At 43.6% G+C, this 15279-nt stretch overlaps 1 long non-coding RNA gene across 1 annotated transcript; it reads right to left on the minus strand.

The window, feature by feature from the left end:
- Positions 1–840: 840 nt before the first annotated feature.
- Positions 841–6853, minus strand: LOC129431471 (uncharacterized). The gene is made up of 3 exons (XR_012365518.1): positions 2621–6853; positions 2409–2525; positions 841–1650 (listed from the first exon to the last, which is right to left on the minus strand). It is a non-coding gene; the product is annotated as an uncharacterized lncRNA (long non-coding RNA).
- Positions 6854–15279: the final 8426 nt, after the last annotated feature.

A 15279-nucleotide genomic window follows, 5' to 3' on the forward strand; every position in this document is an offset into this window, starting at 1 on the left:
CCGTCTTCCTTGGACTTCACCGGGGACCGGTTGGCGTTGTCGAAAAGGGGTCAGTAACATACACGTCGCTGCAACGCCCCAATATCGTCTCCCTCCGGCTCTCCCACCACTCTGCTCCGTGGCAGGGCCATCACCCCATCTACTGGAGGCTCACAACACAGGTTGAACGATTTACTCTATAGTACGACTGAATCAAATACTCAATACTCACAGTTGTTCTACAATTTCCTCCGTTGATCTTCTTTTCCTACACACAGATGAGAGCTCTTTCAACAACACACACGGTAAGTCGTTCCTTTCTCACACTAGTCTCACAACAGTGATACACAATAAATCCGTTTGTTACTGAATTCTTCGTATGAGATAACTACTCAACCTCTGACTCTGCTTCTCCTTCTGCTTCGTTTCCAGTGACAATAACTCCTGCCGTTTCCCAGCGAGACTGTGCCCAGGTCCTTTCTCTACGACACCGAAACGGTTAGTTGTCACCACACAGCCACCACAGCTCAGCCTACAACTGTAACAAATGAACGAATCAACCAGCAACAACAACAACAACAACTCTCCGTGTCTAAGGTGGTCTTTTATATCCCTCTCCTCCTTCGCATCTTCCAATCCCCAGCCGCTATGTTTATGAGTCACACCTGCGTTTAATCGGTTTGATTTCATCTCGCGGCGTTTACCGGAAGTTCCGGTGTTTCGGCTCTTCCGTCCGGGCGGAAACACTTCCGGGCGGAACCAACCTTCCCCACTTTTGGTTCCGCCCCCTAAAAGATCGTCACCGTGTGACATACATTTGAATGCATATTATGTGGACAGACAAAATATGCATTGTCAGAACACGTGTCTTGCATCACATTAACACAATTAAACATTACAAAACTTCCTATGTAGAGCCCCTTTAAGGGCTGGTTGATATATAAATATCGTAATATAATTGTGTGTGATTGGCTGTTAGATTAATCCACATTGAGTAAAAATGCCCAGAGCTTATCATCACAATCGCCATAAATTTTATCATGATCAGATTTGTTGATGTTTATTGCCCTAGCATAGAAACATTGTTAATGTTCTGTGAATAATGAGTGTGGATCAAGAAATAAAGTTAGTATAAGGCACTTAATTGCAACATGCAGATTGCCTTTATTTGTTACATTCCTGCACCTTTTGATTTGTATGCAATTAAAATTTATTGAATAATAACACAACAATAAACAGAATACTTAAAACAATGAATAAGTGAACCACATTTGTGTTCTTTACAAATACAGGACTTTAGAACCCATAAGAAAATGAATGTCCTAAACTGACAATAACTGACTTTAATCTGCTGTTTGCAGGGATAACTCTACATCAGTTCCTTTTAAAATGTGTTGAACTTGACAATAAACACTACCCGCTGGTGAGACAAAGTAGTCCTGCATCAGATTGCGTTGCACTTTTGCTGTTGCCATACAATTGCGATGTGAGGTGTTCTTCATCGGTTGAAAAGCGCCCATACCATGATTCGTCCATTGCCCATCAACCATGTTGTGGTCAGCAGTCTGCTACAGCTGGAGTGGTAGCAAGCACCCCAAAGCAATGTGGAAACTGCCACTTCCTTTCAAAGTCCATGGCTATTGTATGCCACTATCCTTCCGTTGATGGTGTCTAAAACAATAGGACACACCAAATGTCAGTGATTAAATTATTATATATTCAAGACTACAGTTTACAATGGATTTATTTGCATAGTTATATGTAGAAGAAAATTGGACAGCCATGCTTTTGTGAGTCAAACACCTTGGTTCTCATTTATAAAACTGTGCATAGGATCCTTACTAAAAGTCTAAGTATGCACAAAAGCCAAAAATGGCATACGCCAAAAAATATTAAGACAGATACAGCAATGTTCCCTTTCTGCAAGTGTGCGTATGTGAATTATCTTCAGATCCCACCATGCATGCCCATTCTCCCATTAAGTTTTTTTTATAGATCACAACCTTTGCGTGGGAACTGGCGTACGCATGTTTCCAGACCTGTTTTGTGCGTACGCATGCTTTATAAATGAGACCCCTTCTTACTCAATCCATATAAATAAGTATAAAGATAAACAAAGGACTAAACAACATGTAGAATAACAAATATTACAATATTAGGTTTGGAAGTAATTTTATATTTATTGCTGTGTTAGTTAACATAATTCATGTTTATACACAAAATACTTTAATATACACATAGTTTAAGCTCAGATAAAATTATGAAATTAATGTAGGTATGTATTGACATAAAAGTAGAATTACTTATTCTTTTCGGAACTATATCCCAGTTTCTAATAATAGTTTTTACTAAAATACTTTTATCAAAGACAGTCAACTGCTGATTTTATATATATATATATATATCTTTATATTTTGTAATAACCCTACCTTTAAGAAATCGTCCTTTATAACCTGGTACAGACCAGAACAGGTATCCAAAACTATTTGTGAGATGGTGTTGGTCCCCCATCCTGGACTTGAACATGAGGGACTTGAACGTGTCACCTGCATGATACCAAAAAGTTCAAAAACATACCCAGACAGAAAAAATGTTATGACAATATTCCGTTCATATTCATTTGAAATGAAATCACACAAACCTGTTGCATAGAATCGCAGGGTCAAAGACAAACGCTCTCTAAGTCATGCTTTGCGAAGCCTGTCCTATTCCATTTGAATGATAATTAAATCAAGAAACACACCTTTTAAGGACAGTAGACAACACTTTGATATTTTAAATGTGATCATAGCCAAACATAAACATGCAGCTATATAAACAAGCTGTACTCACCTCCAACTCTTTAATCCCTGCTGTCCGCGTGTGGTGCTGATCCACCTCTCCACATCCACATCTCTTTATTTTTTTCTTTTGCGGCTTTGCATCGCGCAAACGGTTTGCAGCACTAATTTCTGTCTGAAGTCTATATATACAAACAGTTTTGCGCATCATCTTGTTCCTTCTTCTGTGTGTTTACTGGCGCATGTGTTGTTTCGCGTCATTTCAGGTTTGTTTTATCGTGTGCTTTTTCGTGACAAAACGTGGTTTGTAGACAAGATAGAATCGTTGGGTGATAGAGGCCCTGTCCCAAATGGCACACTCTGGACTTGTGGTCCTCCTCAGAGTCCACACTTTGATGACATCCCGTAGTCCAGACTTTAGGGACCCTTGATGCGAGTCCACGTGGGTGCACCGGAGTTGTATTTTGGGACAGACTCGAGCATCACACCGGAAATAGGTAGAGAAGTTGCCCGTCAGTGTGAACTCCTCCCTTCCGTCACCTGATTGGTCTGATTGCCCTTTCGCAAGGACTTCTGGGTTGGCAAAGTGCGCGAAGCCTGGTGCAGTGCGGGCTTTGCTGAAGACCGCATCAAGGGGGCAAAGGAGGCGCTGATGAGCACACTTCAAACCATAAAAATGACAGATGGGACACCCTACGGACTCGTAGACTAAGCGAGAACGCGCAATTTAAGGCCACAAGACCGAAAGTCCACATGAAGTGCGCCATTTGGGACAGGGCCAGAGTTGTTCTCAACTCGTGTAGTGCGTTACCTCCTGTTGTGGGGCTTTCACGTTATGTTGTGTGGTGTGAACTGCTCAACAACGTGAACACTCCTGATTTCACAGAGAGCAAGTCATGTAGTGTGAACCGCACAGTTCAGACCAACGTTTTAAAGTCATGTAGTCTGTAAGAGCCTAACACACACCACTGCACACAGCACAGCACTCATGAAGCCACACCACCACCAAAATCCACCCCGCCTTCGGCACTCAGCTCCTGTTACACTTGAAAATTGTCACAGGGTTACTAATAGGGTCACAAATGCACTGTAGTATAGTAGCCAATCAATGCGTAGTACGTTGAGGCACCTTTAATTCTTGAATATGCCTTTCACCCACAAGTACAGTACATTAAATAATACAAAACAAACAAAACAAAAGGGAGGAAGGATAATAACCCCTCTTCTATAAAAAAACAACTCAATACAATAAAGAGTATGAAGAAAATTAAACAAACAAAATAATCAACCAATATAATATCAAACAAAGGAAACAAAATCAATAAACATTAAGATTCAAATTTAACAGCAACCACCGATACCCGATAGCAAGAGCTATAATACGTAGTTAACATTAATGGACAAACCACTCTTGGAAAATATAATACTGTTAAAACTTTAAAACTTCATACCGTAGGGGTTCGACCTCCCAAAGTCCAACCAATCAGGTACACAGTATTCTGCGCACCTGTGGGCTCACTCAGTTTATAATACAGCGTGCAACGGGCACAAACAAATTTGTAGAATCAGGCAAACACCTGTACCATTCAAGTCTCCCTCCAGCTCAACTTCAGACTATAAACAAATCACAGACGCATGCCACTTACAAACGCAGTCTTATACAAAAAATGCATTACAGTGGTTTCACTTATCTGCCAAGTCAACCAAGCATCAGCCGCAAGATTTTGGAAACGGAGCTCCTCTGTTCCTACGGCCGGTAAGTATCTCCTCCTGGGGGCCTGTTGTCCTCCTCTGTGTGGTTTGTTGACGCGTGGCGCCCTCCTTTTCTCCTGGAGGCAGAAATAGAAATGTACAATAAGTGGGTGGAAAGCTGAAGACGCTACCTGCAGCCCGATGAAGGCTATCTCCCTTTGGTCGGAGCTAGGAATGGCCTGTCTCTCCCCTCTTCTCTACAGGGCATTTGGCCGATGCCTGCTTCCCCGGAGGCCAGGGATGGGCACCACACGTTACAGCAGAATTCCTGAGAAACACATGTAAAGGGCAAGGTAAGTACTGCTTCTGGTTCTGACTTGTCCCTTCTGTTTCCTCTCTCCACAGGATGCTTAGACAACTCCTCTCTGTTCGTGGACCCGAGGTCCTTACAGCTCGGCGCGCAAGGCTCCTAAAGTCACAGGCACAAGACAAGGTGAGTGCAGTCTTTTACTTGGGCCAATAATACTCTCTGCCAGTACTAGAACGTTCTGTTCTGGATGTACAGGGCGTACAGAATAAATGTGACTTTGGTGTCGTTTCAGAATGCTCTTGGTCGTCGCTGGATCGTGCTGCGCTGGACTTACGGGGCTTATGAGGTAAGTATAGCTCTTCGCTTGGGTCAGATGACACTCTGCATCTCACTAGGCACGCTATCCTGGGCTCACAGGTTTTCAAGGTAAGTATAACTTTTAGCTCGATTCAGGTACACTCTATATCTCACGGGGGCGTGCTGTTCTGGGCTTACGGGACTCTCAAGGTAAGTATAGCTTTTAGCTCGGTTCTGGCAAAACTCTTTATCTCGCTGGGGCATGCGGTTCTGGGCTTAAAGGACTTTCAAGGTAAGTATAGCTTTTAGCTCGGTTCCGGTAACACTCTATATCTCGCTGGGGCGTGCGGTTCTGGGCTTACAGGACTTTCAAGGTAAGTATATCTTTTAGCTCGGTCCTGGTAACACTCTATATCTCACTGGGGCGTGCGGTTCTGGACTTACAGGACTTTCAAGGTAAGTATAGCTTTTAGCTTGATTCAGGTAACACTCTAAGGGTTTACAGCCAGGTATTTTGAACATTGACAAGAAAAACCATACGTCACCTTGGCTTCGTTCAAGGGCTAGGGAGGGCGGTCTTTACCAACTTCCAACTGTTACTCGTTGAGGGGCGTAGATGGAACCACAACACTGAATCCGTGTGGTCAGCCTGACTCGTCCGCTTCCTGTTCCTTCCACAGGCCGGACAGGCACCTAAATCAGTGGGGCGACAGCTGGACTTTCTCCACAGTGCAGGACATGCACAAGGACGGTTAGACTGGTTTGTAACAGTTTCACCACTCCCCTTATTACAGTATGGTCTTTCCCACAATACCTCACTCGATGAACTTACTCCCTTCCTCCAAGCCTGGGCACCGGGGCGGGGGTTTGATAGATGGGTAACTATAAGATGCTGGTCGCCCCACAGCAGCTCGTGTCACACCCACAGTGATTTGCTTGACCTAAGAGCGGGTATAGGCAACAGGAGACACGGCACAGCACTGCAATACTTCAGGTGCACACACGTCAAAAGCACACTCACCCACTGCAATCCACACACTTTAGTGACTGGTAAGGCAAACACTCCGCGCTAAGTCAAGACCCACTCTGAGGGAAACGTTGAGGTCACTGCCACGGGCAGTGGTATTGATATTTCGAGTCCCCACGCAGTGGTATGCGTGCCCTTCGATCCTCTGGCTCACCCACCCACTTCGTTCTCCAGGGTGGGGCCACTAAACAATGACAACACTCCACACCACACCAAGAATTAATCTCAGTTCACTGGTGTCTTAATGAAAGTAAACCAGCCGCTGTACTCACATTCTCTGTAACATTGGTCTTCCTTCCTCCTTGTCACTCTTCCTCCTCCAACGGCTCTCCAGAAAGCCAACAATACTGCAGTGTTTCACCCGGAGATCGCCTCTCTATTCAGCCTTCAATATAGCATACACACATGGATAAGTATTCGCTTCTTCAAACATAGTTTTCTCCAAACCTGTTTCGATAATCCGTCTCCCAATACTTCATCCGATTAGCGAATCCTCTCTGTTGCCTTCGCCTGTTTGCCCGTCTCCACAATAACACATACACAGCCTCGCCCACAGCGTTTCTTTCCAACCAACGACTACTTCCTGTATCTTCCTTTATACTCCTTACAGCGTGTAAACTGCCCAGTCAGCAATCGCCACATCAGCACACACACCTGTTACACATTGCCGTTGATTCGGTTGCCCGGGGTTACCAGGAAGTGACGGGTATTTGCACAATTTGGTCCGGGCGGAACTTTTCCCCCGATCTTTGGTTCCGCCCTGAAAGTCACTCGTGACATACAACTCTAAACAAAGAATATGCTAACGTAAGGTACAACGCACTACAAACAACTTAGCCAACATTATCAACATACCTGACTGGCAACTAGAGATGACGCAGAAACAAAGGGGGTGGCTCATGAAAACCCACAAATCTCCCAGCTCTGACCCCTCAGGTGCCTGCTCATCCTGAGGTGGTACAGCCTCAACGACAGGGCCTTGAGTGGATGCATCGCTAAGGTCTTTCTGAATTCTGATTTTCAACAAGGAACGATGTACCTACCTTACCTTGTCCAAATCATCCACAGGAGCAATAGAGTACACTGAACCTCCTTTCTTAGGGGCTCTCACTTTAGCTAGCATACTGCTCCCAATAAGTGACAAAATAACGCAATCATTTTCCTTTTTATGTGTTGTGATTTGTATAGTCAAACCGTGCACAAACAACAAGGCGATATGAGACACAGCGATCCCCCAACAGTACACACACCGAGAACCACACTCTCTGAAGACGAAGCACTGCCGCATGGGCGGAGTGACCTGCACAATTCTGACCGAACTCTCTGCTCCTCACCAGGGGCTTCTCGTGTGCTGCGAGCAGATCACTCCGCCCATGCGGCAGTGCTTCGTCTTCAGAGAATATAGTTCTCAGTATGTATACTGTTAAAAGATCGCTGTGTCTCATATCACCTTGTTATTTGTACACGGTTTGACTATACAAATCACAACACATAAATAGGAAAATGATCGCGTTATTTTGTCACTTATTGGGAGCAGTATGCTAGCTAAAGCCACCCACTTCCAGTCTTTGTGCTAAGCTAAGCTAGCGGGGGCTGCGTCAGACAGAGTTACAGCACGCACGGAGATGAGAGAGGTATGTATGGACTTATCTAACTCTGGGGGATACGGTGAATAAGCTAAATTCCCAAAATGTGGGCGTGTTCCTTTAAAATAACGGCCTCTTCTGGCCTCCAAACGGGGTTAAGAGAGGGGAGGGGGACAGAGCCTTTTGGGGGGTCTCCTCTATCCGTGGCGCCCTCCGTATCCTGGAGGCAGAACTTCACGAGACTGCAACACAGAATGGAAATCTGACAGTTACTGTAATTAATTTCTCTTTTGTTCTTACAGATGGCTGGCGTCAGTAGCTCCTGGGGAGTCGTTGGCTGGTAGTTGACTCGTGACCTCCTCACTCCGAGGGTTCGAGTTTATGGACACAAGATCACACTTTATAGTTAGCTGAGGTCTTCCTCTCACTCTTACAGGTGGCTGGTGACGTTAGCTATTGTGAGTACTTTTGCAGGTAAACTGGCTCGTGATCGCTTCTCTCAGAGGGCTCAGGGCTGTGGACACAAAATCACACTTAAAATGTTACTGTGATCTCTCTCTCTCTCTCTCTCTTCTTACAGGTGGCTGACAACGATAGCTGTGGTGGGTATTTTACAGGTATCTGGCTCGAGATCTCCTCTCTTAGAGGCTCAGGGCTGTGAACACAAAACACACTTCACTGTTATTGTGATCCTCCTCTCTCTCTTACAGGTGGCTGGCAACAGTAGCTGTGGTGAGTATTTTACAGGTATCTGGCTCGTAATCTCCTCTCTTAGAGGGTTCGGGGCTGTGAACACAAAATCACACTTTAAATGTTACTGTGATCTTTCTCTTTCTCTTACAGATGGCTGACAACGATAGTTGTGGTGAGTATTTTTACAGGTAAGCTGGCTCGTAATCTCCTCTCTTAGAGGGCCCAGGGCTGTGGACACAAAATCACACTTTAAATGTTACTGTGATCTTTCTCTTTCTCTTACAGGTGGCTGACAACGATAGTTGTGGTGAGTATTTTACAGGTAAGCTGGCTCGTGATCTCCTCTCTTAGAGGGCTCAGGGCTGTGGACACAAAATCACACTTTAAATGTTACTGTGATCTTTCTCTTACAGGTGGCTGACAACGATAGTTGTGGTGAGTATTTTACAGGTAAGCTGGCTCGTGATCTCCTCTCTTAGAGGGCTCAGGGCTGTGGACACAAAATCACACTTTATAGTCAGCTGAGGTCTTCCTCTCACTCTTACAGGTGGCTGGTGACGTTAGCTATGGTGGACAGCTGACAACGGACACACAGCACTCCACTACAATACAATCATGTGAATACACTCACTCTAAAAGTCCAAACTCACCCACAGCACACTTTAGTGAACAACAAGGTCAGGTTAAGATCGTCAGGAGTTGGCCGGGAAGTCTGTAGGGCGTTTCCAAGATGATGACCCAAGGTGGGAAAATATAGCTGTTTCAATGACCCCTTTCTCTGCTGATGCTATACTCCCGGCTCGCCCACCACTCGACTTCACGATGGGTTTTTAAGGCTCACACTGCACGTGAAGTATTTAGGTATTGATAAATCTGTACTTCCGTATGATGGTTCGTGTACTCACAGTGGATGATCGCGCTTCCTCTCTCTCTTCGTCACTCTAGCTCTCCCGCTAGCTGGTTTTCCTCCTGGATAGCTCTACACCCACTCGCTAGCATCCAACGGTGGTGTATACACATCTACAGACAGGTGAGTGAAAGTTTCCAAACATACAGTAATTTCCAAAGCATACCCAGCTAAGTCGAATTCTTCCGTCTCCGTATCAGTCACTGTTTCTTCTCTATTTTCGTCTTGGTATCCAAAACACTCACTTCTTGCTCTTTAAGCAGTAATCCGACTGGATCAACACTCCACACAGCCACGCTACACCACCACACACTGCCACCGCAGTCTGAAAACTCAACCTAACCTTACGTTTCCTGTCCTCTTTATCCTCCTTCGCTTCCTTTCATCCTCCAATCACAAACCGCTGAGCTCATTCGTTGCACCTGTGTCGAGTTTGCTTGATTTTTACGTGTCTTTCGTTCCCGGAAGTTCCGGTGTCCCTACTCACCCCTCCGTCCGGGGGCACTTCTGGGCGGAACAAATCTTCCCCATTTCTGGTTCCGCCCCTCACAATCGTCACCGTGTGACACTCTCACACCAAAATTGTGGAGATAAACCAGTTGACCCTCCCCCAGTGGTGCCTCTCACATATGTGAGTCATGCCATGCCTTGGGGTGTTCTGCAACGACTCTCAAGTTCGCGTGCCCCCTCGAAAGCCACCTGCAATTGAGCTTGATGCTCTACAACCCACTCAGGCACCTTTCCCACACCCATCCCCTCTACCTTACCTATCAGGAAGTCAACTGATAACTTGACCAAACATCAGATAGTATGGTGACTCACCAGTTGATTGATGGGGGTAGTGTTATAACTAAGTTGGACCTGAGGAAGACATGCAGCCCAATCCTGCTTACTCGATGGGGGCAAGGTGCACAAAAGGTTATGTAGAGTCCTGTTAAACCTTTCACACTGGCCATTCCCTGCAGGATGGTAAGGTGTCGTTCGTGACTTTTCCACCCCATACACCCATACAAACAACAAAACCGCTGTATAGGTGTAGATTTAAAGTTGCGGCCCTGAAGGTTCCTCAGTCCAAGGAATAAAGGTGGTTGGTACAAGAGTATACACTGAAATGGAGTAAGACCAGTAGCTTGTTGATGGAATGAGTCCTGCGTGTACTCGTCCCAGGGAGAGATTTGGCTCCAGTTGTTTTGGTTGCTATGGCAGAAGGTTTGGAGGAATCAGCTCACCCTCCTTTCTTCTATCTTCTTTTGTGTCTGACCATTGGTCTGAGTGTGATAGCCGGATGAGAGACTTACAGTCACATGTAGGAGTTTCTGGAATGCTTCCAGACTCGAGACATCTTTTCCATGTTCGGAAGAGTAACTCATGGTTCCCAATGTCATATTTCACTTCTGCCAGGCGGAATTTATGTGAACAGAAGGTAAATGGATGAAGCAATGATTGATTCCCCTGCTGCTGTGAAAGGACAGCTCCAACACCTGTAGATGATTCATCAACTTTAACAATTAAGGGTTTGTTAGGATCTGGATGGATGAGAATAAGTGCTGAGCAAAAAGCAGTCTTCAGGTTTTGAAATGATTAGTCAACTTTGGGGGGCCAAGACAGTGTTTTGGGTTTATCTCTGGGAAGGGATATTTAAGGTTGAACAATGGTGCTAAATTGGTGGATAAAACAACAGTATAAGTTGGCGAAGCCCAGAAATCTCTGTAGATCTTTAACTGCCATGGGGTTTGGCCAGGATTGGATGGCTTCCAACTTCCTCTCATCCATGCTCACTTCTTCTTGAGACACATTGTGGGCTGTGACTGTAACGGAGGAATCCTACAGATGGAGCTTAACCTTTGTAGTTAGAGCAACATAAATATGAGATTGAACCATACTCATCGAAGCTCATGGAGGACGAAAGGGACACTCACCAATAGCGGGTGCAGCAGAGGCACAAATGCGAAGAAGGGCTTGACAGAGTGTGTCAACCATTTCCTGGAAGGGATCAAAAGGTGTTGAGCCCATGAAAATAGATGAACAAGGATATCAAACTTCAAAGGGTGAGTAGAGTCAGGTAAGTATTCACAATACACTCAGGAGAGTATGCTTTAAGGAGACCAGACAAAGCCTGAATAAATAGTGGTGGCTTATAGTGTGCGCTGATAATGTGGGACAGGTGATTAGTACTATGGTGATTGTGTTCATTGCAGGAGAGTGAGCTGGGAACCTGGTGAATCTGTAACACATTTTTGCTCTTGTTTTATGTCAATGACCCTGTATCTAGTAGTCCCTTAATTATTTAATTGTTAAATAATTTAAATCTTTCTCGGGATACAAATAAAATTTCCAATAAAGTAAATGTTTTCCCATTAATACCTTGGCTCTACAATTTCAACTAGAATCATTAACCTTTTGTTTTCCCCCAAATGGCTTTAAGTACCTTTGGACAAACATGACATACTTTTTCTTCTTTGTTTGAGGCTAATTATAAAACTCACTTAAAAGAAATGTTAAAAGGTGGCATAGTCTCCCCCTTATTTTAAGCTGGCATGAACATTTAGTAAAAATGATTATTCTTTCTAGGTTTCTATATTTGTTCCAGACACTACCAGATTTTCTGCCCAAGTCTTTTTTTTCAGTTCGATTGACCAGTCTATATCTTCTTTCATTTGGGAAAACAAGATTCCAAGGGAAAACAAACATATCCTTCACAAGACCTGTGAAACAGGCGGTTTATGCTTCTCAGGCTTTATTCACTATTACTGGGCATCAAATATTCAGAAGATATTATTTTGGCTCCATCGCTCGGAAACGGATCGGTGTTTAATTGAAGCACAAATGTGCCACTTCTCCTTTTTCTCCCTGCTTTAGTGTACTCTACCCATTAAATCTTCCTGAATTTACATTCAACCCCATAGAACCTTTGACTATTACAATCTTCAATTTGTTTTTTTTATTTCCTTTTCTTTTAAACACCATGCTAGATTCATGGTGATAATAAAGTCTAATTATATAAAATAAGTGACTACCCTACTGAAAAATCCAGCTAAGACCAGCATAAGCTGGTGAGCTGGTTTTAGCTGGTTTTGCTGGTGTTGGAAGCTGGTTTCGCTGGTGTAGCAAGCTGGTCTAGCTGTGTTTTGGTCACATTTTAAGCTGGTCTAGCTGGACTTAGCTGGTCATGCTGGAATACCAGCTGGCCCACCAGCATGACCAGCTTTGTCAGGCTGGGAGGACCAGCGTAAACCACCTTACACCAGCTAAAACCAGCTACCAGCTTATGCTGGTTTAAGCTGGATTTTTCAGTAGGGTATTAATTGCCTTTAATCAGTTTCACTATACATTTCAAACAACATCAGTTTTAGGTGCTGTTTACAAAAATAAGTTAGTTCCTCCTACACTGGGCTCATCATTTAGACACTAGGAAGTCATACAATCTACTGAGATTCTCAAAACTGTTCAATAACCCTTCAGCATACAAATCATCTCAGGTTACATTTGTAACCATAGTTCTCTGAGAAGGGAACACGATGCTGCGTTTTCCGAGGTGACGCTTTGGGAATGCCGTTGCATGAAGCATCTGAAGCACGTATGTAGATTCAGTCCAATGGAAGGGACAAAAGTCATTGGCGGGATGATGTGGGACCCAGGAAGCTAAAAAAAGAGTGTCCGGCCAAGACAACTTCAGCTATATGTGCCTTCAGCAAGTGCAGTGTGTAGATAAGTTCAAGTACAAGTTCAGTGGATATGGCAGAGAAATTCAAGCATTGTGTTTCTCCTTGCTCTTGCTTTATTACGGGTAGGGATACACACAATCTTTGTGTCCACTGTTTGGGTGTGGATCATGCCAGGTTGGCTCTTGAGGGGGCTGACTGTCGGCACTGCGAGAGGTTGCCACTGCGGAAGCTCCGATCCCGTCTGTCACTCTTTGAGAAGGGTGACAGACCTTGTGAGCGCCTGGGCTCGGATTCGCCTCTTGCTGAAGCAGGGTAGTATCCTTTGTCCTGGGGTTACCACATGGATTTATCTGAGAGGTTGGAGACAGAACGTTCCCTTGGAATTATAAGGTTCTATCTGCGTTCTGAGCAGTTTTGAGATATTGAGCTTCAAAGTTTTTGCATTACATATAGGAAAACTTACATGGGAAAGAAGTTTCTTTCAAACATGAAAATAACAGGGACCCTAAATGTATTCTAATTATACAATATCAAAATCCTCTCAAATTTCTAAATGTGGATTTTTGGAAGGGGTCATGTCAAATGCAGATAGAACCTTCTAATTCTAAAACAACACTTTTCGCTTAGAATTATAAGGTTCTATCTGCCAAAACATTATTTAAACATTAAATATAAAATGAATGTTGTAAGAATTTTCAACATGTGTTAGAAAGTAACATTTTAATATTTTCTATGACATTTTATATTTTTATTTTTAGCACTTTTATCTCTAAAAGTCTGATTTTACATTGCTCCTCTACAACATTGCTTCTTCCCTCTTCTGCCTCAATTTCTCTACCATCCTCCTGAATATGTCGGGTTCATTACAAAAGTAGACAATTTTGTTTTAGCATGTTATACCATTCCCTACTGAAAAATCCAGCTAAGACCAGCATAAGCAACTTGGTTTTAGCAGGTCTCCCAGCTTGGTTTTAGCAGGTATTGCTGGTGTAGTAAGCTGGTCTAGCTGTGTTTTTGTCACTTTTTAAGCTGGTCTAGCTGGACTTAGCTACTGCCACCTTAAACCAGCTAAAACCAGCTACCAGCTTATGCTGGTCTTTGCTGGATTTTTCAGTAGGGTTCAGCAGCTACAGGCTACAATCATTCTGAAATCATTTTAATACTGAGGTAACTGCTTTAACAATCTTTCACATGTTTACATTTTGACATAACGATCACAACTTACTGTAAACACACTTTTTTTTGGGTAGGATAGGTTAGTTCCTTTTTGTCTGTATTTTTTTATCTTAGTGCTTGCCTCTTAATATCAGGAACTAAGAAGCTAGCACTGCTGGCTAGTGTGGTGTCTAACTATGAAAACAATCTCCTCAGCAAGACCTAAAAAAAGACTGCCCCTACTGAAAAATCCACCAAAAACCAGCATAAGCTGGTAGCTGGTTTTAGCTGGTTTAAGGTGGCAGGAGCTGGTGTAAGCTGGCCAAAACACAGCTAGATCAGCTTAAAAAGTGACCAAAACACAGCTAGACCGGCTTAAAAAGTGACCAAAACACAGCTAGACCAGCTTGCTACACCAGCAATACCAGCAAAAACCAAGCTGGGAGACCAGCTAAAACCCGCTCACCAGCTTAAGCTGGATTTTACAGTAGGGTTGCCTGGAATTCGGGCTGTCGATCTTAAGGTTCTTAAAAACTTTGCATTGAGTGGCATAATCCTCACAGATATTGGGTGTCTGTGATTTTTCCTGTCATCCAGGAAAAAGCCGGCAACACAACATATAGGGACAGTTAGGGATACAACAGGGATTAGACTAGTCCTAGACTAAAATAAATGTAAGAGCTGTCCAAACTGAAAACAACTTGCACTGACATATCTTAAAATACATCAGTGCTTTTGTTTTGCCTCAAAATGCACACAAGTAATGCTTTAAGCAAGGCATGTTTGTTAAATATTTCCTAATGAAACTAAGGTCTAGTTCTGATTTAAGATAATCCCTGTCCGAGAAACCATTCCATAAAGTTTATCCTGATTGTTCATCTTCTGTGCATTCAAAGTGCTGATTAGCTCACGTAGATAGAACCTTATAGAGCCAAGTTAGAGTTCGACTTCGTAGATAGAACCTTTTTGTTTTTTTAATAAAATGTCCCAAAATGTACATAACTTTAAAAAAAAACATCACATAATGTAAATAAGTTGTCACAGAGTAAGAATATGTGAATAACTCAATTTTGACAAAAATGTCAGATAGAACCTTATAATTCCAAGGGGACGAGATTTGGTCCTTTCTCCGCCCTCACCCGCCTTTTCCAGTGCTCACTCTCTGGCATCAGGAGCCTGTGTGTGGTT

The sequence above is a fragment of the Misgurnus anguillicaudatus genome, chromosome 22 (genome assembly GCF_027580225.2).
Source record: "Misgurnus anguillicaudatus chromosome 22, ASM2758022v2, whole genome shotgun sequence".
Taxonomy (NCBI): Eukaryota; Metazoa; Chordata; class Actinopteri; order Cypriniformes; family Cobitidae; genus Misgurnus; species Misgurnus anguillicaudatus.